At 46.6% G+C, this 22,618-nt stretch overlaps 1 protein-coding gene and 1 pseudogene across 1 annotated transcript in view; one reads left to right on the plus strand and one right to left on the minus strand.

Moving 5' to 3' along the window:
• The window catches only part of LOC138537904 (complement factor H-like), a 763,015-nt gene that overhangs the window by 90,199 nt on the left and 650,198 nt on the right, over positions 1-22,618 (plus strand). The window lies entirely within an intron of this gene.
• Positions 1-22,618, minus strand: part of LOC138522873 (conserved oligomeric Golgi complex subunit 1-like) — a 123,536-nt pseudogene that overhangs the window by 87,882 nt on the left and 13,036 nt on the right.

Genomic DNA, 22,618 nt, shown 5'->3' on the forward strand with positions numbered 1-22,618 from the left:
TAAGGGAAACCTAGAAATAAACAAGCTGACACTAGGGTGTGTAAATAAAATACTTTATTCAGTGGGTGTATTGTGTGTAGTGTCTGTGTTTGTGGATTTACCTGGACTGATCTATCCAGCCCACCATGTGGTTGGATCGAATGTTGATGGAAAGAAAAAAAAGGAGCAATACAGAGCAGAACTCCTCAGCCCAAAATGGGCTGGGCAGAGGAGTAGATTGCAGAAGGAAAATGGAAAGAAAATAACATGTTAGATAAAAGGGAAGAGAGAAAGAAGGACAGCGGGAGAAGCATGACAAACAGCTCCCTGGGGGGTGTGGTCTTGAGCAGCCCCCTTAGGCTTTAGAGACATGTTTTGGCAAAAGTGCGTGTGGCGGGGCAACCAGCGTCTGTACTCGGAGCCCAGACTGTGTGCTCCATGGGACTGTGGCAGCTGTCTGCCTACTTGACTGGCCCCTGAGCATATGTCCCTTTAGTAATTTGCATACAATGGATGGGATTGCAGAGTAATTCTGAGTCCAGATAATTGAACCAACTCAGGAAGATGGCAAAGATACTGTTTTATTAACAATTATCTAAAACAGGGAGGTTACAATGAACATCAACGGACGTTCGCCCAGGCTCTCAACGATTTTCTCAAAAAAACATCCTTATATGCAAAAAATATTTCAGAAATGATGTCATGCTACATGGCAAATAATAGAAAACCTATCAAAGGCTGCGATAGGCTTAAGGGCAACATCTAAGTATACATTACATAGGGACTAAGATTGTGATTGGCTGCCCACTGTCAGGTGAACAACTTATGCCTACCTCTAAAAACATGTCATCTTTAACACTGTTAAGTACACGTTTATCATTGGTCTTCACACTATAAGGCCCTTCCTTATACGGCCATCTACAATTGATTGGCACGCTGGTGCCATGTCTTGGGCATTCGGTTCACTTAGCAGTACATAAACTCAGACCCAGGTGCCAAGAGGTGAACTTGACTTTCCTTCCCCACCCAATTAGCCCAACATCTCTCATCACCCATGCCTTCTGCCATGAAGATTGTCTTTGAACTTGGCTTTGAAAAGTATCCTTGTCTGTGGGAATATATGGGAGTGCAGACTCTTATTATCGTTGTTCTAGGACTCCAAGCTCAACTCTATTTCCATCCTTGGCTCACGTGACAGGAGACCACGATTTGATCCATTTTGCAGAAGTTAAATGTCTTAAATGAATAAAACTTGGCACTCTTGGTGTTCTTTCTTTGCACCTTAACAAGGGATGATTCATCCTGAGCACATTCACTGCTTTCAAGAATAGATAACCGACCTTGGCTGCTTCAGGCTTGATACCAGGCCAGACAGCCTTGCAAGGCGCTTTCACGATCTCAGCTTATTCTTGCTGCACCACAATTCTCGGCCTTTCCTCTCCATGGGTCCAGGCTTACTAAATTCATGACACTGATGACCAGCTCCGATACAATGGCGGCTTCGCCTGCAGTCTAATCACTACAGATAGCCAGCTTGTATGATGATTTAGGGCCTCATTCTGAGTTTGGAGGTAGCCATGGCTCTATTTACACCATGGCTGCCTCCAAATCCGGGTCCGGTTTGGTTGAATGGGGACTTACCGGGGCATTCCGACCTGTGCGGACCCGGTAAGTCCCCATTCAACCAACCATTCCCCATTCCCATTTGAGCCCCCATAGGGCTCAATGGGAATGGGGAAGGTGCTAATTACGGGCCCACGAATAGCGGGCCCGTTATTAGCGCCCTGGTCCCTTAGTGGGACCCGCAAAGAACGTGTGGTCAGACCACACATCACTTGTGGCTCCCGCTAAAGGACCTCGGAATTGGGCGGTAAGGGTTTAACGGCATCGGTCTCCTTACCGGTGACCATTAACCCTTACCGCCCAACTCGGAATGAGGCCCTTAGTCTACTTGCGTTTCAGCATCTGTACAATTATTGAACAGTTAATTTTCTGCAGCAGTTCGCACATGTGCAATCTTCTTTTCGCATATGAAAATGTACTTGATTCTTAACTTCGTCATCAGTTTCTGTAAGATCCATGCATTCTCTTCAGCAAGTATTCTCATATAACGCATGTTTCTTGTGACGCCACCAGCTTCTCTCTTTGCTCCTTTTCATATTCCTTCAGGGAGATCCTCCCTCAGATTATCATCTCTTTGAGGATACATTAAATAGGGTTTTCTCAGTGGATACCTTCTTTCAAATCTCTGCTGTGGTATTGGCACAACTGCTTGTGTCAAACATGGTACGATCTCAGGCTTCCAACATATAGGAGGTAGGGGGCGGGAAGAAGCAGTGAAGAAAAATTCCTGGGCTACTCCATTGGGCAGTCCGGGTGAAGTGGGTAAAGGCCGGATAAGTCCCTGGCTGCTCCATCGGGCAGCCTGAGTGAAGCAAATTCACAGACTGCTGTGTTGAAGCACCCATGCAAAACAGGGAGTTCAAACACACTGTCCAGAGCTCTCTGAAGATCAGGGGCCTGTCCCCTGTATCCTGCTGATTCAGAGAAGAGAGGGGGTGGGGCAAGTGCACCCTAGGTGTGGTGATGATGAGGACGATGGCATCCCCAGAAGATAAACCCACATTCAATCAGGGGACAGCCTCCCACAATCCTCCAAGGACAGCTGCATAAAGGTAATGAAAAAGAGGTTGCTGGCTGCAGCAGTCACCTCTGTGTAAAGTACCGTGTTATGTATTATTTTCTGTTTATTTACGGGTGTAGATATAGTTGTATAGTTTGCAAGGGTAGTGCTTTGGAAGTTAGGTGTTATAGCCAGGGAATGTTAAGTAGGGGGAATGTTAAGAAGGGAAATGTTTATCACATTAAGTAGATAAGGGGTTGGAAAGAATATAGGGTGTTTTCACCCTGGACTGAGGCAGGTAGGAAATTGATGGCCTGGCAGAGGCTGCCAATTAGGTGGGACCACCCACAGGGACCATCCTCTGACCACCCTCTACAGTGGGTGGTACCAGGTGTAGTTTAAGGGTCTGTTCCATCAGTTATAGCCTATGCGTAACCCTGTGACTGATCTAAGAGAGGGTGAGTTGACTGGGCAGATCCCTTTAGAAAGAACTCACAAAGTGAATTTAGAAGGGGTTATTATTTCAGAAGGGTAGAAAAGTGCAATAATAAAAGTTTAAGTGTTTTTATAAATAAAGAGAAGTCCCTGTTGGGATCCCGAAAAATACACCTTGGTGTCTAGACCTAATGAAGGAGTAAGGTAAGAACAGGGAACAGCTCATCCACAGTTTAACACCAATTTTATTTTATAGGTGCAGTGCCCCTCCCTATTATTGGGACCGCCCCTGGACTGGGGCAGGGAAAGCTCAATCCCTGGACTAGACTGCGGCCAGAAAACAGGGGCAACACAAAGAAGCTTTCCGAATTTGTGGCACCATATTTCCATTTTCTTGCTACAAAACCTTCAAATTAATGACACTTCATCCTAGGGTACTATACTGGCCAAGTATTGCATGCATGAACTGTCATTTAAGCACATGTTGAATTTGTTTCAAGCATCAATTTTACAATTTCATTAAAATAACATCAAATTCGTACATTCTGCTGAAATCAGCTATTGTACTGAAGTAGAAAAAGGCCTCATTACGACCCAGGCGGTAAGTTACCGCCTGGGTCGTACCTTTACCGCCATGGCGTAAACTACGTTTACGCCATGGTGGTTGGCGGACTTACCGCCCCATTCCGAAGTTGGCGGGGCGGTAAGTCCCCATTAACCCATTTACCCTTCCCCATTCCCATTTTTGCCCCATAGGGCATAATGGGAGTGGGGAAGGCGTTAATTACGCCACCGTAAATTACGGTGCCTTAATTAACAACAAGGTCCCTTAGCGCCATGGATTTTAACACCTGCTAAAAGCAGGTGTTAAATCCTCCATGGCGCTAAGGGACCTCGGAATCAGGCGGTAAGGGTCGGCGCTGTTTACGCCGCCGTAAACCCCTTACCGCCTGGGTCCTAATGAGGCCCAATGGGTCTCATTACGAGTATGGAGATAGCCATGCCCTTAACAAGGGCATGGCTGCCTCCATACCGGGTTCCAGTACCGGCTTCCTCCAATGAGGACTTACCGGGCTATTCCAACCATGGAGGACCCGGTTAGCCCTCATTGGAAAAACCCATTCCCATTCCCATTTGAGCCCCCATAGGGCTCAATGGGAATGGGGATGGAGCTAATAACGGGCCCGTTATTAGCTCCTTGGTCCCCTCGCGGGACCCGGAAAGGACACCTGGTTTTACCAGACGTCTGTTCCGGGTCCCGCTAGGGGACCTCGTAATCAGGCATCCCGTAATGAAGGGTGCCGGTCCTGTACCGGCACCCTTCATTACGGGAGCACCATGGCCGTAATGTGGCCCAATATCGAAAAAGGTCTTTGGCATGTCAAAAGCTGTCACATGTTGCTAACAGAAGGTACATCAATTTTGGTTGGTTTTTCTGGGTGTTCTTCCTGAATGAGTCTGCTGTTCTGCTACCAGTGCAGCCATACTCTTTGGTGAGGCGGAGTAAGGACTCTTACTAGGAGGTCATGATTGGGGCTCTACACTTGTATTTAGCAAAAAAACATAAACCTATCTTTCCCTATGTTTAGCAGGGTTTCCCAGCCTCGACACAGGAAAAAACTTGGGTGCACGTGAGGATGTCAGTCAAAAGCAAAATATGTACCGTCCCAAATCCACTTTTCTGTCCCTGCCACTAAGCAACATAAACACTGTTCAGTCAAGTACGTCAAGCAGCACCAGTGGAATGACTCCCTTCTCCTGGTGATGAGATCGACTTTTGTCTAGTTTCCACAGCTATCTCTTGCTTTAGGGTCTGATTTACCAATGTACTAAGACCAGTCGAATGACTCACTTCTCCTGGTCAACCTGGAAGAGTTATTCAAACGGACTCTTGGCAATTCCTTCTATAAAGGATCCAAATTATTTTTTGCTCTTCCCACAAACCTCTGAATGTCAATGTCCAACTTCTACTCCCCTTTTGGTAGTCTCTAATTTTACTTGAGACAATCTGTCTTCCACCTGTTCTATATTAGTTTCAGTATTATAACAAAGAAGTCTTTCTTGACTCTTGGTGCCTTCTTTGGCGCCCCTGTGATGACGGAGATTACTCCTGATGCACACTTGGTTGATACTCTGTTTTGTGTCACCAATATGATGAAGGAGATTATTCCAAAGCCACTCTTACTTGTTCTGACTTTCTTTGTCCCCACTGTGACAAAGGAGATTACTCCTGAGACACTCTTGCTTGTTTTTTTGTTGTCACCTCTGTAATGAAAAAGATAGCTCCTGAGACCCTCTTGCTTGTTCTGACTTTCTTTGTCACCACTGTGACGAAGGAGATTACTCCTAATGCACTCTTCGTTGTTATGGCTTTCTCTGTCACTACTGTGAATAATGTGATTACTCCTGAAACACTCTTGCTGCTCATAACGTTTGTCACCACTGTGATGAATGAGATCACTCTAAAACACTCTTCTTTAACACTGCTTGAGACCTGCCCTGGGCGCTTCCTGGTTTTCCCGCCACTCCTGTTACCTTCTTCTGCTTCGGAATATGGCTCTGGTTCTTACCAGGGTAGCATGCACTCAGTTCTGCGGTTCTGGGCTCTGCGCAGCTCCGCAGCAGTTTTCAGCTGGAAGTCTTTGCATTGTTTATGGACCAAACGATCCACCTTTATGAGGTCACACAACCACTATGACTATTACGGTCTTGGTTTGAGTCGGCTTCCTGTCAGCCCCCTGGATCCTTCTGCGATGTCTCGCCTCTCGCGTCTTCCCTTCTGAGGGACAGCTTAAGTGTGCCTCCAAGACTCCCGTTTTGAATCTCCCGGGCTTGGCTGGTGAACCCCGAAACATGAGGCTCTTTAGGACAAGGTAGCAATACTTAGAGATGAATGGGGATGCAGAACTTACTCATGCATCAATAATCAAACTGGCTCCGGAAGTTGGCAAAACTCGATAGTGTTTTAATAGCAATTATCTAAAACAGGGAGTACAACGGACATCATCTGACGTCGCACAAGCAATCTCAACACATTTCATGAAAAACCATTCTTATATAGTGAAAATTTGTCATCTTTGAAGTCATACTACGTGGCAAACTACAAAACCTACAGAGGAAAGTGATGGGCTTACATGGAACATCTAAGTATACGTTCCAAACTGCCGGGGGTTGTGATTGGGTCTCTAACATTAGGTGGACAACTAAGCCCTCCTCTTGTGCAAGTCATCGTCAAAAAATACACAACGATCTATTGGTTACACAAACTATAGGGCTCTTTGATATGTGACCCTCTAAAATTGGTTGGTATACATGTACCCTTCTGGAATAGTCTACTTGCTAGCAGCACACAAGCTGGTTACCCCAGGTGCTGGGATGGTTGTTAGGGAGAATTCTCATTTCATGGCTAATTTCCCTTACCTAGTGAGTCCCTCAGCAGCTTTGCTGGATCTCTGGAGTTGTTTCTTTCCACTTGGTAAGAGTGTGAGATTTTCCCCCACTCTTACTTGTATTTTGTTATGTGTTTTGACCTGTTTTTGTTATTGTGGGCTCTGGAGTACACCACTTCAGTAGCCCACTTCTTTGTGTGTGTCACACAGCACCTTCTGTGCAGTAGCACAGGGTTGTCGTTCAGACTTCCCACTGACTCCATTTTCTGAGGTGACTACTGTCCCCCAGAAAAGATTAAAGTTACCATTAACTTTACTTAGTCAAGTTTAACCACAGATGCAGTACACACCATCTTACATGGAGTGCTGGAAGGGTTAACTCTTAACTCTTTTTATCTGTAACTCCTAGAGCATTGTTTCGCTCTCTTAACATTTAGACATGGCTGGTGGCAGTGGTATCTACCCTAAATTTCTACTGCGGTTATCTTATATAACCGTGGTGATATTGGAGGCTATTGTGTTAGCCTCAGACTTAAACCCGCTTGACCAAATCCTTTTTCGTTTGGCTCCGGTGCGGTTTATTCGCCATTTCTTTTTTGTTAAACTCCTTCTTGTGTTTTACCTTGCGCGGCAAACCAGGTTTGCCTTCTTTGTTCACTGTCTTTTGGCGGGCTTCTACCTAGAAGCCCTCATCAAGGCGCCTGGGTGCCTAGGTGGGCTGATCGTGAGGGAGGGGTGTAGTCACCCCCTGCACAGGGTATCCTAGAAAACCCAAGTCGCACTTTGTCATGTTATGTTATGTTATTTTGCACTTATATAGCGCCTTCTATACCATTGGTATGGTCTGAAGGCGCTGGTAGGTTGAACGCCCTTGGGAACCGAAGTTCAGATCAGTAGAGAGAGTAGAGAGAGTCAAAGAGGTGCGTGTGAGCACCGGATATGTGTGCAGCTCGTGCGGTATTCGTGTGATAGCTGCTTCTTAGCGATAGGTGTGGTGGTTGAGAGATCAGGAGAATGTGTTCGTTCTGGCAGGATTTATCCAGAACGGATGTGGCTGCGTTAGGCCTGAGGAGAACGCCTGGCTGGGGGGTGTGAAACCAGCAGTGTTTACTTAGAGTGATGTGGAGTAAGCGGCCGATGTTGGTATGAGAACAGTTATACCGAATGGTGTCATAGTATCTCTGCGTTCTAGTTGAGTGGTGATGTAAAGGAGAGAGTATGCGTGGTGGTGTGATAGGATGGGTTATATGCTCTTTCGAAACGTTCTCTGCATTCCAGATTGTACTATATACGCTCCAGATACTTTGTTTATTTTCTAAATCCACACATAGGTTATTGGGTACACTTCTAAATGCAACTTTCTCAGAGAGGATATTGTGCACAACTTCTAAATATACACATAGGCTATTGGGCACAGCTTCTAAATGCAACTTCTAAATATACACATTGGCTAGTGGGTACACTTCTAAATGCAACTTTTCTCAGAGCGGCTATTGGGCACAACCTCTAAATGCAACTTTTCTCAGAGAGGCTATTGGGCACAACTTCTGAATGCAACTTCAAAATATACACATTGGCTAGTAGGTACACTTCTAAATGCAACCTTTCTCAGAGAGGCTATTGGGCACAACTTCTAAATATACACACTGGCTATTAGGCATTACTTCTAAATGCAACTTTCTCATTGAGGCTATTGGGCACAACTTCTAAATGCAACTTTTCTCTGAGGGGTTATTGGGCACGGCTTCTAAATGTACCCATAGGCTATTGGGTACACTTCTAAATGCAACTTTTCCTGAGGGAGGCTATTGGGCACACCTTCTTAATGCAGCTTTTCTCTGAGGTGTTATTGGGCATAGCTTCTAAATATACACATAGGCTATTGGGCACAGCTTCTAAATGCAACTTCTAAATATACACATTGGCTAGGGGGTACACTTCTAAATGCAACTTTTCTCAGAGCGGCTATTGGGCACAACCTCTAAATGCAACTTTTCTCAGAGAGGCTATTGGGCACAACTTCTGAATGCAACTTCAAAATATACACATTGGCTAGTGGGTACACTTCTAAATGCAACCTTTCTCAGAGAGGCTATTGGGCACAACTTCTAAATATACACACTGGCTATTAGGAATTACTTCGAAATGCAACTTTCTCATTGAGGCTATTGGGCACAACTTCTAAATGCAGCTTTTCTCTGAGGGGTTATTGGGCACAGCTTCTAAATGTACCCATAGGCTATTGGGTCCACTTCTGAATGCAACTTTTCCTGAGGGAGGCTATTGGGCACAACTTCTAAATGCAGCTTTTCTCTGAGGTGTTATTGGGTATAGCTTCTAAATGTACACATAGGCTATCGGGTACACTTCTAAATGGAACTTTCCTCAGAGAGGTTATTGGGTACACTTCTAAATGCAACCTTTCTCAGAGAGGCTATTGGGAACAACTTCTAAATATACACACTGGCTATTGGATACACTTCTAAAATGCAACTTTTTCTCAGAGAGGCTATTGGGCACAACTTCTAAATATACACACTGGTTATTTGGTACACTTCTAGATGCAACTTTTCTCAGAGAGGCTATTGGGCACAACTTCTAAATATACACACTGGCTATTTGGTATACTTCTAAATGCAACTTTTCTCAGAGAGGCTATTGGGCACAACTTCTAAATGCAACTTTTCTCAGAGAGGCTATTGGGCACAACTTCTGAATGCAACTTCAAAATATACACATTGGCTAGTGGGTACACCTCTAAATGCAACCTTTCTCAGAGAGGCTATTGGGCACAACTTCTAATTATACACACTGGCTATTAGGCATTACTTCTAAATGCAACTTTCTCATTGAGGCTATTGGGCACAACTTCTAAATGCAGCTTTTCTCTGAGGGGTTATTGGGCACAGATTCTAAATGTACCCATAGGCTATTGGGTCCACTTCTGAATGCAACTTTTCCTGAGGGAGGCTATTGGGCGCAACTTCTAAATGCAGCTTTTCTCTGAGGTGTTATTGGGTATAGCTTCTAAATGTACACATAGGCTATCGGGTACACTTCTAAATGGAACTTTCCTCAGAGAGGTTATTGGGTACACTTCTAAATGCAACCTTTCTCAGAGAGGCTATTGGGCACAACTTCTAAATATACACACTGGCTATTGGATACACTTCTAAAATGCAACTTTTTCTCAGAGAGGCTATTGGGCACAACTTCTAAATATACACACTGGTTATTGGGTACACTTCTAGATGCAACGTTTCTCAGAGAGGCTATTGGGCACAACTTCTAAATATACACACTGGCTATTGGGTATACTTCTAAATGCAACTTTTCTCAGAGAGGCTATTGGGCACAACTTCTAAATGCAACTTTTCTCAGAGAGGCTATTGGGCACAACTTCTAAATGCAACTTTTCTCAGAGAGGCTATTGGGCACAACTTCTAAATGCAACTTTCTCAGAGAGGCTATTGGGCACAACTTCTAAATATACACACTGGCTATTGGGCACTACTTCTAAATGCAACTTTCTCAGAGAGGCTATTGGGCACAACTTCTAAATATACACACTGGCTATTGGGTACACTTCTAAATGCAACTTTTCTCAGAGAGGTTATTGGGTACACTTCTAAATGCAGCTTTTCTCTGAGGGGTTATTGGGCACAGCTTCTAAATGTACACATAGGCTATTGGGTACACTTCTAAATGGAACTTTCCTCAGAGAGGTTACTGGGCACAATTCTAAATGCAACTTTTCTCAGAGCGGCTATTGGGCACAGCTTCTAAATGCAACTTCAAAATATACACATTGGCTAGTGGGTACACTTCTAGATGCAACGTTTCTCAGAGAGGCTATTGGGCACAACTTCTAAATGCAGCTTTTCTCAGAGTTGCTATTGGGCACAACTTCTAAATGCAGCTTGTCTCAGAGAGGCTATTGGGCACAACTTCTAAATATACACACTGGCTATTGGGTACACTTCTAAAATGCAACTTTTTCTCAGAGAGGCTATTGGGCACAATTTCTAAATATACACACTGGTTATTGGGTACACTTCTAGATGCAACCTTTCTCAGAGAGGCTATTGGGCACAACCTCTAAATATACACACTGGCTATTGGGCACAACTTCTTAATGCAGCTTTTCTCAGAGAGGCTATTGGGCACAACTTCTAAATGCATTTTTCTCAGAGAGGCTTTTGGGCACAACGTATAAATGCAACTTTTCTCAGAGAGGCTATTGGGCACAACTTCTAAATATACACACTGGCTACTGGGTACACTTCTAAATGCAACTTTTTCTCAGAGAGGCTATTGGGCACAACCTCTAAATGCAACTTTCTCAGAGAGGCTATTGGGCACAACTTCTAAATATACACATAGGCTATTGGGCACAGCTTCTAAATGGAACTTCTAAAAATACACATTGGCTAGTGGGTACACTTCTGAATGCAACTTTTCTCAGAGCGGCTATTGGGCACAGCTTCTGAATGCAACTTCAAAATATACACATTGGCTAGTGGGTACACTTCTAAATGCAACCTTTCTCAGAGAGGCTGTTGGGCACAACTTCTAAATATACAAACTGGCTATTGGGCACTACTTCTAAATGCAACTTTCTCAGAGAGGCTATTGGGCACAACTTCTAAATATACACACTGGCTATTGGGTACACTTCTAAATGCAACTGTTCTCAGAGAGGTTATTGGCTACACTTCTTAATGCAGCTTTTCTCTGAGGGGTTATTGGGCACAGCTTCTAAATGTACACATAGGCTATTGGGTACACTTCTGAATGCAACATTCCTGAGGGAGGCTATTGGGCACAACTTCTAAATGCAGCTTTTCTCTGAGGGGCTATTGGGCAAAGCTTCTAAATGTACACATAGGCTATCGGGTACACTTCTAAATGGAACTTTCCTCAGAGAGGTTATTGGGCACAATTCTAAATGCAACTTTTCTCAGAGCGGCTATTGGGCACAACTTCTAAATATACACACTGGCTATTGGGTATTCTTCTAGATGCAACGTTTCTCAGAGAGGCTATTGGGCACAACTTCGAAATGCAGCTTTTCTCAGAGAGGCTATTGGGCACAACTTCTAAATGCAGCTTTTCTCAGAGAGGCTATTGGGCACAACTTCTAAATATACACACTGGCTATTTGGGTACACTTCTAAATGCAACTTTCACATGTTTAGGACAGAGTTTCCAAATGCAAATATACTGCAGGAGTAATGAATTTACATGTTTTGTTAGATGAGTGGTAGGGTAGTATGGCCTGAAATAGTGGCTTCTGGCCCTGCCCTTGCCACACTTACTTGTTGTTGGCTTCTTGCTTCTCCTGCGGATACCTGCAGATACGATCTGGAGCTGTCCACCGTATAAGTCGTCCTTTGCCTCTGGTCCTTAGCCGCAGGGGCTGCACGGGCAGAGGGCTGCCCTGGGATGGTCGGTAATCGTCTGGATTAGATAGTGCGAGGGCCAATCAGGGATGGGGGCGGGAGGGTGACGGAGGATCAGGAAGGGGAGGCAGGGAAACACTGGGCAACGCGGGGCCTGGGGCTCAAAGAAAACCCTAAAACCCACGGAAATGGGGTCGCGGGGGGCTGGCGCACTCACCTGCTCCTCAGATGGGAAAGGGGAGCAGGTGCACCGTGCGGGTCACTAGACCCAGGCAGCCACTTGCCAACAGCCAATCAGGGGTGGGGGGGCAGGCTGGGAGGCGGGAGGACGACAGAGGACCAGGAAGGGGAGGCAGGGAAACACTGGGCAACGCGGGGCCTGGGTCTCCAAGAAAACCCTAAAACCCACGGAAATTGGGTCGCGGGGGGCTGGTGCACTCACCTGCTCCTCAGATGGGAAAGGGGAGCAGGTGCACCGAGCGGGTCGCTAGACCCAGGCAGCCACTTGCCAGACGCCAATCAGGGGTGGGAGGCGGGCTGGGAGGCAGGAGGGCGACGGAGGACCAGGAAGAGGAGGCAGGGAAACACTGGGCAAGCGGGGCCAGGGGCTCCAAGAAACCCTAAAACCCATGGAAATAGGGTTGCGGGGGGGTGGCGCACTCACCTGCACCTCAGATGGGAAAGGGGAGCAGGTGCACCGAGCGGGTCGCTAGAACCAGGCAGCCACTTGCCAGCAGCCAATCAGGGGTGGGGGCGGGCTGGGAGGCGGGAGGGCGACGGAGGACCAGGAAGGGGAGGCAGGGAAACAATGGGCAACGCGGGGCCTGGGGTTCCAAGAAAACCCTAAAACCCACGGAAATGGGGTCGTGGGGGGCTGGCGCACTCACCTGCTCCTCAGATGGGAAAGGGGAGCAGGTGCACCGAGTGGGTCGCTAGACCAAGGCAGCCAGTTGCCAGCAGCTAATCAGGGGTGGGGGGCGGGCTGGAAGGGCGGGAGGGCGACGGAGGACCAGGAAGGGGAGGCAGGGAAACACTGGGCAACGCGGGGCCTGGCGCTCCAAGAAAACCCTAAAACCCATGGAAATGGGGTTGCGGGGGGCTGGCGCACTCACCTGCTTCTCAGATGGGAAAGGGGAGCAGGTGCACCGAGCGGGTCGCTAGACCCAGGCAGCCACTTGCCAGCAGCCAATCAGGGGTCGGGGGCGGGCTGGGAGGCGGGAGGGTGACGGCGGACCAGGAAGGGGAGACAGGGAAACACTGGGCAACGCAGGGCCTGGGGCTCCAAGAAAACCCTAAAACCCACGGAAATGGCGTTGTGGGGGGCTGGCACACTCACCTGCTCCTCAGATGGGAAAGGGGAGCAGGTGCACCGAGCGGGTCGCTAGACCCAGGCAGCCACTTGCCAGCAGCCAATCAGGGGTGGGGGCGGGCTGGGAGGCGGGAGGGCGACGGAGGACCAGGAAGGGGAGGCAGGGAAACACTGGGCAACGCGGGGCCTGGGGCTCCAAGAAAACCCTAAAACCCATGGAAATCGGGTCGCGGGGGACTGGGCCACTCACCTGCTCCTCAGATGGGAAAGGAGAGCAGGTACACCGAGCGGGTCGCTAGACCCAGGCAGCCACTTGCCATTAGCCAATCAGGGGTGGGGGGCGGGCTGGGAGGCGGGAGGGCGACGGAGGACCAGGAAGGGGAGGCAGGGAAACACTGGGCAACGCAGGGCCTGGGGCTCCAAGAAAACCCTAAAACCCACGGAAATGGGGTTGCGGGGGGCTGGCGCACTCACCTGCTCCTCAGATGGGAATGGGGAGCAGGTGCACCGAGCGGGTCGCTAGACCCAGGCAGCCACTTGCCAACAGCCAATCAGGGATGGGGGGCGGGCTGGGAGGCGGGAGGGCGACGGAGGACCAGGAAGGGGAGCCAGGGAAACACTGGGCAACGCGGGGCCTGGGGCTCCAAGAAAACCCTAAAACCCACAGAAATGGGGTCGCGGGAGGCTGGCGCACTCACCTGCTCCTCAGATGGGAAAGGGGAGCAGGTGCACCGAGCGGGTCGCTAGACCCAGGCAGCCACTTGCCAGCAGCCAATCAGGGGTGGGGGGCGGGCTGGGAGGTGGGAGGGCGACGGAGGACCAGGAAGGGGAGGCAGGGAAACACTGGGCAACGCGGGGCCTGGGGCTCCAAGAGAACCCTAAAACCCACGGAAATGGGGTTGCGGGGGGCTGCTGCACTCACCTGCTCCTCAGATGGGAAAGGGGAGTAGCTGCACCGAGCGGGTCGCTAGACCCAGGCGGCCACTTGCCAGCAGCCAATCAGGGGTGGGGGGCGGGCTGGGAGGCGGGAGGGCGACGGAGGACCAGGAAGGGGAGGCAGGGAAACACTGGGCAACGCGGGGCCTGGGGCTCCAAGAAACCCTAAAACCCACAGAAATGGGGTCGCGGGGGGCTGGCGCACTCACCTGCTCCTCAGATGGGAAAGGGGAGCAGGTGCACCGAGCGGGTCGCTAGACCCAGGCAGCCACTTGCCAGTGGCCAATCAGGGGTGGGGGGCGGGCTGGGAGGCAGGAGGGCAACAGAGGACCAGGAAGGGGAGGCAGGGAAACACTGGGCAACGCAGGGCCTGGGGCTCCAAGAAAACCCTAAAACCCACGGAAATGGGGTCGTGGGGGGCTGGCGCACTCACCTGCTCCTCAGACGGGAAAGGGGAGTAGGTGCACCGAGCGGGTCGCTAGACCCAGGCAGCCACTTACCAGCAGCCAATCAGGGGTGGGGGGCAGGCTGGGAGGCGGGAGGGTGACGAAGTACAGGAAGGGGAGGCAGGGAAACACTGGGCAACGCGGGGCCTGGGGCTCCAAGAAAACCCTAAAACCCACGGAAATGGGGTCGCGGGGGGCTGGCGCACTCACCTGTTCTTCAGATGGGAATGGGGAGCAGGTGCACCGAGCGGGTCGCTAGACCCAGGCAGCCACTTTCCTGCAGCCAATCAGGGGTGAGGGGGTGGGCTGGGAGGCGGGAGGGCGACGGAGGACCAGGAAGGGGAGCCAGGGAAACACTGGGCAACGCGGGACCTGGGGCTCCAAGAAAACCCTAAAACCCACAGAAATGGGGTCAGGGGGGGCTGGCGCACTCACCTGCTCCTCAGATGGGAAAGGGGAGCAGGTGCACCGAGCGGGTCGCTAGACCCAGGCAGCCACCTGCCCGTAGCCAATCATGATTGGCTGAGGTGGTTGTCCGGGCTGGACAACCCCCCTGCTGGGTGATTGACAGCCAGGCTGTGTGAATGGGGGGTTTTGCGCATAAAAGGTAAGTCTCTTGGGCTGGAAGTCAGAGAGTCATCACTGGATCTACAAGGAACCGACGAGAAGTGGAGGAGAGGTCGACCTCTGCAACTACCCCGTACCGGTGAAGCCCTGCTGCAGTCCTGAGCTATCTACCCTTCAATGACTAAGAGGAGATCCAGTCCGGAGTCTTCTTCCCTTGAGCCTGGTGGGGATAACCAGCTCATCTTCTTCAGCCAGAGGTCGCCTTCGTGGTCGAAATCGCTGCACACTGCTGTAGTGGTCCGGATAGCCACCTGAAGAACCTCTCCTGTTTTTAAGGAGCGCACCTTTTATTCATTGTCGCTGCTGCCGGCCTCATCTCTGTGTGGTGCAGACCCCCTCATCGTCTTTCTTCGTGCTGAAGCTGCAGGAAAGCGTGGGTCCATGGGAAACCAACAGGAACAACTGCCGTGGCACCAACTTCGTTCTTTGAGAAAGGTACTGTGTCCTGTTTGAGGAATTTTGGGTGAAATCCCTATTTCTCTACTTTAAGGCTTGTTCTTACTTTTCCCTGCTTCTTATAACTTTTGCTTCCCTTCCGAACATTGAAAATATCAAAGTACTCTTGGCAATGTTGAATCTCGAACTGTCCGACTGTGTGATCCTCGACAACAGGCACCCGGTGTAACTTGACTTTGGCTCCAGCCCCTTGACTCTTGAATTCCTGTCTATGCGTGTTCTTCGATTCTGCCTGCCTAACCAACATATTGCCTGTGATTTTTGCCCCCAACTCTCTCTGGGTTTTTCGGGTGCTAAGTGTGTTTTTACCCCGGTAGCATTTCTTGCTGCGGATACGAGTTTATCTAGTAGACCGAACTGTCAAAAAGTGATCGCAATTGTATTCACGGTAACGTGTTCTGTTTCATAACACCGGTCCATTCAAACACAGGGTACTTACCTCGAATAATACTGTACAAAGTGAATTGGTTAGTTGTAGTATATTTTACATGTGTTTTTTGAATTAATAGAAGTGTTGTGTTAATAACAAATGGTTTAAAAATAAATGTACTTATATATTTTTACCTGAAACCTTGAGTCAGTGTTTGCTTGAGTCACAGTAATTGTGGTCCCTTTGTGTAATCTCTGCTACTGCTCATATACTCTTGAGGTAAGCCTGGCTGCTCCGCTACTGCTACCACTTTAACATAGTAGTACAGGCTTGTACCAAAGGTAAAACCTGTATTGCCACCTGTAGTCTTAATTGTGTGTAGTGGTCCCTAAGGGCACTGCACAGGATTCTGCCTAACACTGGTGTACAGCGGTGAGGATTTGGAAGTAGAGGGATTACACTTAGAGTCCTGCTATTGCTTGGGTTCAACTAACCACCAGGTTAACACCACTAATTCTATCTAACTAAGAAATCCTGTCAAATATGGAAAGCTACACTGAAGAAGGTCTTTTGAACTACAATGCTGAGGTTTTGAGAACCATGTGTAGGGAGAGGAGTCTCACTGGTAAAGGAAAGAAATCTGAATTGATTGCAAAGTTAATAGGAAAACAAAGTCTGGAGAGTGGGTCAGAAGGGCCCACCCCTCCAGCAAATGTGGATGCTGATGTTTCTGATTCTGAGAGTGTTGATTTGGAAGAAGTGGAGGAAACTTTGTTAGGAGATACTACCACTCCCTTACCTGCTCAGAAACCACAACCTCTGTCCACAAGGACCCCCACAGGCCCTACACTCACTCCTGAATGTATTGCCCTTGAGAAAATGAGACTTGAATTAGAAGTGAAACGTATTGATGCACAGACTGCCATGAAACATCAAGAGTTAAGGCTCAGAGAAATGGAGCTGAATCATGAACTAGAGATGAAGAAATTGTCTGTAGAAAATGCTTCTCTCCCAGAGTCTTCTAGGTCTGCCAGCCCTAAGAGACCCCGTATGCCAAAGGACATGATTGGTATGTATGAGACTAAACTTGATGTTTTGGATTGGTTAGCAATGTTTGAGTACAATCATGGGATTCAAGGTATCTCAGGGAATCAGCTGATTCCCTGGATTTTCTCTAGGCGCCCTCCTGTTGCAAGTGATGCTGTAATGGAGTTGGGGGAGGAGGATAAACAGGATTATGAGTGTGTGAAGCTAGCATTAATAGCTAGATTTGGGAAGACCCCTTCCCAGTATCTTAAGAGGTTTAGAACCCTCAAAAAGCATGATGGTACCCCTTGGGCTACTTGGGTGTGTGAATGTTTGAAAAACTTAGATGGTTGGGTTAAGGATTACAAAGTGAACACTTATGAAGGTTTGAGGAATCTTGTAATGTTGGAGTCTATTTTTGATGTCTGTTCCCCTGAGCTTAGACAGCACTTGGCTGATTCAAAGGAGATAGATCCTAAGAAACTAGCTAAGGCTGCTGACTTGTGGGTTGCCAACAGGGCCACTCACAAGGATTCTGGGGCTACTCAGAAGAAGGATGAGGGGAAGCAGCCAATGAAAGACAACAAAGAGAATTCCAATAATTCCAATCCAAAAGAGGACCCCAAACATAACCAGGGTAAGCCACAAGGAAAACCGAATCAGGCGAGTGTACCATCTGGTCCCAAACCAGATGGAGGTCAGAGTAAACCCCCATTCCAGAGAGCATTTGGAAAATGCTTTGTTTGTGGACTACCTGACCATGTGAAAGGAGATCCCAGATGTAAGGATAAACCTTCAGGGATCAACACTGTCTACTTAGCCTTCTCCCAGGTGGATGAAGTACCTATGACCAGTGGAAACTTTCAGTTACTAGCTGATGAGCCCATGAGAGTCTCAGCTAATGTTTCTTTAGTGTCCTCGGGTCTTTGGGAACAACAGAACTTAGATGTCTATAACTCAATCCCAGATAATACTAAAGAGTATTAGAAATATAGTTTTCTCGTGAATGGTCAGGAGACCCCTGCCATCAGAGACACTGGAGCCAGCATAAGTGTGGTTGAGGAATGTTTTTTCAAGGTGGAGGTGTTTGCTTGAGTCACAGTAATTGTGGTCCCTTTGTGTAATCTTTGCTACTGCTCATATACTCTTGAGATAAGCCTGGCTGCTCCGCTACTGATACCACTTTAACATAGTAGTACAGGCTTGTTCCAAAGGTAAAACTTGTATTACCACCTGTAGTCTTAATTGTGTGTAGTGGTCCCTGAGGGCACTGCACAGGATTCTGCCTAACAATGGTTGGCCTGGTTATGCCTCCCCACCCAATTTGCCCAACATCTATCATCACTCCTACGGTCTGCCATTCAATTAGGCTTTGAACTTGGCCTTGCAGAGGTTCTCTGTGCCTGAGAATAAAAGGGAGTATGGCATGGTCTTATCTTCTGGTTTCGGTGTAGCTCGACCCAAAGTCTAATTCGATCTGACCATGTGACTGGAGACCACTTTTCTGAGCTCCTTGTTGCATATAATTCTACTAAATGATGAACTCTTGGCAACTTCAGTGTTTTTCCATTTCACCTCAAACAGAAGTTTGTTTCTTTCTTAGGTTCACTGTAGCTTCTTGATAGACAATCAACTCCTTTCTTGAATTCTCATTCGCCATCAGCTATTTTCCAACTGCGCCACACTTCGAGCCCTCTCCATTCACAGGGTTTAAGTTTGCTAAAGTGCATTATGGAACATCCAGATTCTATACATTTCTATGAATATACATTGGCGCATCGCCGCAATCTATTTACTATGTAGCCAGCCTTAAGAGTACTTCGTCTACTTGCGTTACTGCATCTGTACTAGTGTAAAATGATTTTGCATTTTCTTCAGTGCTTCTCCGCACAAGCATCTTCATTTCGATCCGGAAATGTTGCTTATATTCGACACCTTATCGTCAGATTCTATAGAATGTCTTTTTTTTTTCTTCTTTTGTATATTTTCTGAGTGCATCAGCTCTGCTTCATATGATGTCACCAGTCCTTTTTCTCACTCGTTTTCACACTTCTTCCGGGACTCTGTCCAGAAGACCGTTGTTTCTTCGTGAACGCACCTAGGGTTTCCTTAAAGGATGCCTTGTCTCAAGAACTCTTTGCGGTATTGGCACCCTCACTGGTGCTGCATGTGTCACGACAATGCACACAAAAAAACGTGCCTGGATAATCAAATCACACCTATCATGCAACAACTTGATAGAACAATCTCAGCAAATATCACCATAACACAATACAAGCTCCCTGCACACCTTCAAAGCAAAGTATGACTTGAAAAATGTAAACCTTGCTGCCTGTAGCTGGCTAAAAATGTTATTTAGAAGTTGGACCTCCACCACTACATAGGTTTTGTTATTGAGTGCCTGGTCACGTGTTGATTGCTTAATTAGAACACACTGTTAGGCTAGCAATTAGACCTCCATTCGTCAGCTTCGATCAGTGTGAGATGGAAATCAGTACTGTATACTTAAAATAGAAGGAGAAAGTATTCATTTTATATTGTTGAAACGCAACAGGTGGATGTTATCTTGACTGATAGTTTTATTTGAATTACTTATTATGTGATTGATACGCCAAGATAAACCCTCTCCAAGTAAACATGGCACCAACATTGTAGACTGCAAAAAATGAGACCCTTCCGGAATGGGTACATAAATAAAAACATGTAAAAGGCAGAAGGGCCCTCATTCATGTTGGGTAATACATTCATCCCTCTATACTATATTATTGCATCTAGGATGGTAGCAAACAAAAACTTAAACAAATAACATTCGTTTATCAAAAATACTGCATTTAATTACACAAAAATATTGTATATACTGTATTATTTTACACTTAAATCGTAAAATGGCCAAAAAGTAGGTACAACAAAATTAGTGATATCTGGGTATGCTCTGCAGACTAATTTCCTGATTCAGAGTTTGCAGATGCCTCTGCACCAATCAGAGAGTGGCGTGATGTTCACTGACGTCATACGTGCTCGCTGACAGTGTAAATTAACACGTGAAGTGCGTCAAAACATTGAAACAGTCACGATGTTGGATACACGAACAGTGCCCGTAGTCCACGGACATCGCAGTAAAAACATGTTAAAAAACACAACATTGCACATGTGAAATGAATAAAACTATCTCTGGGGAGATGGGGGTGATGATGATGGGATGGGATATGGCCGTAAAAAGCCAAAAATCTGGTGGTTTTTCTACAAAGTCTGCAAGCATCTCAGATATTCAGGGACATTGAAACATATTTCTGTATCGCTGGATTCTGTGATCCGCAACTTTTGGATGGCTTATAACTTTTGAGCCACTCAATGAAACTACATGAAATCCGGCAATATAATTTAAGACCTGACCCTGATGGCTCTGCAAGATTTGGTGCTGTTTTGCCAAGAGGGGGCAAAATTAGAAAGGGGGCGGAAAATATTTGAAAGGCTTATACATTTGGTGCCGTTTGTTGAATATGCACAAAAGTTTGCAAAATTATTTTAGACCCTGATTTGAATGTGTTTGCAATGTTTGGTAGGATTTTGTTAATAGGGGCCAAAATTAGAGATAACTTTGACGAATCACCACAAACGATTTTTGAAATATTATAGACTCATCCTTGAATGTTTGTCCAAAGTCTGAATGGATCTTGTCAAGTGGGGGCTAAGTTATATGACTATTGTTTGTAGGTTTATTTTGACACTTTTCAAAAAATAAAACATGGACAGATTTGCTGCAAACTTATGCAAGGATCATTGGCAAGAACCCGAACGTATGGTTTTGCAAATGGGTCCGTGTTTTATTTTTTGAAACGTGTCAAAATGAGCGTATAATGTAGGCATAAAAATAGCGATATACCTTTAGTGACTGAGGTATACCCTATGGCCATGGGCAGTGGCTAGATTATCCGGGTCATGGCCAAGGGTCAAGACCTGGACGATCTGGCTACAGGCCATGGCCACAAGGGACAGGCAATGGGTTTAAAGGGGGCATGGCCACCAGGCACAGGCTATGTGGTATAGCCTTTTCGAAATCTACATAGGTATGAATGGGAAATAAATTCTGCTTGTGGCTACAGCCCGAAGTGCTGGACAGGATTGCAGCAAACATTTGTGAGGAGCATCAGCAAGGACAAGCATGGTTTTGCAAATCTGTCCAGTGTTTTATTTTTTCTAGAGTGTGAAAATGTAAGTACAAACAATTGTGATATAACTTTGGTGCCTGGGCAGGTACAAATGTGCACACTGATTTGCTTATTAGGGCGTGCGGCATGGCCAAAGCCCTAGATTTGAATGTGAAAAAATATTCTGCCTGTTGCTATAACCTGAAGTGCTGGACTGGATCATAAAAAACCTGCGCAAATCTTTCTGGTGTTTTATTTTTTGAAAGTGTCAAAAAGAAAGTACAAAAAATAGGGATATGACTGTTCTGCCAGGGCAGTGGGCCTGACCTTCGACAAGGACAAATGTCTATTCTGATTTGCCTATTGAGGAATGTGGCATACCCGAAACCCATGCCCCATGGATTGTGGAGCTTGGCCATGGCTAAAAGCCATGAGCACTGGGCATTGGTCACATTATGAAGGTATAGTGGACACTGAACTAGGATGCATGGTAAGTGCAGTGGATGACGGGGGTGGTTTGATGTGGCTGGGGTCATGGTCGAGCCTCATCCCCTAGGCAATTCAACCATGACTTGCATTCCCAGCATGCTGATAATGACACACATCAGTCAGTATGTGTTGCAAAAAATATGTTTGTTAAAGGAGGTTTACAGTTCTTTCATATAAATTAAAAGAGAAATTATTAATAACTTATATACAGTGATGTAACATCATACACCATTTTCACTCATACAAACCTATGAAATTCACAGAAAAAACATTGCTAAAGGGACGTTATGGTTAAGTTGCACTAATAAAACCCATGAAATTCAGTGAAAACACTTTGTTAAAGGGATGTTATGGTCAAGTACATTCTTTAATACATTAAGTAGTTCATGATAGGTCTCCCGGTCACCCCTGACATCTTTTTACCAACATTATAAACACAACCCTTTGTAGGGACTTTTCATCAAAATTAACGTCATATGTGATGTCAATATTGACATGTGTGATGTCACCTTTGATGTCCTGGGTGTTAGTCTTAACAGTGCACAGTGTTGGCACAAGTTATGGTTGCTTAGGTTACCATAACTGCCGAATTTCTGGGGGTTTTCAGTTTTACTTGTAACCATAACGCCCCTTTATACAATGGTTTTTCACTGAAAAAAAAAAAAAAAATATATATATATATATATATATATATATATATATTTATATATATATATATACTCTCCGCAGGTCAAATGGAGAACCAATGTAGATATAAATAGTGCAGCTCACAGCAAAGGAGTGGTCATAAATTTAATGATAAATACAAAAAAGATACAGATAAAAACACGACCGGAAAGGCAGCAGCAACAACAGAGGCAGGACGCCCGTAAGCACGACCCACACACAACACGTTTCACGCACAGTGTTGGCACAAGTTATGGTTGCTTAGGTTACCATAACTGCCGAATTTCTGGGGGTTTTCAGTTTTACTTGTAACCATA

This window comes from Ambystoma mexicanum, chromosome 1q (assembly GCF_040938575.1).
Source record: "Ambystoma mexicanum isolate Mex_15411 chromosome 1q, UKY_AmexF1_1, whole genome shotgun sequence".
Classification (NCBI taxonomy): Eukaryota; Metazoa; Chordata; class Amphibia; order Caudata; family Ambystomatidae; genus Ambystoma; species Ambystoma mexicanum.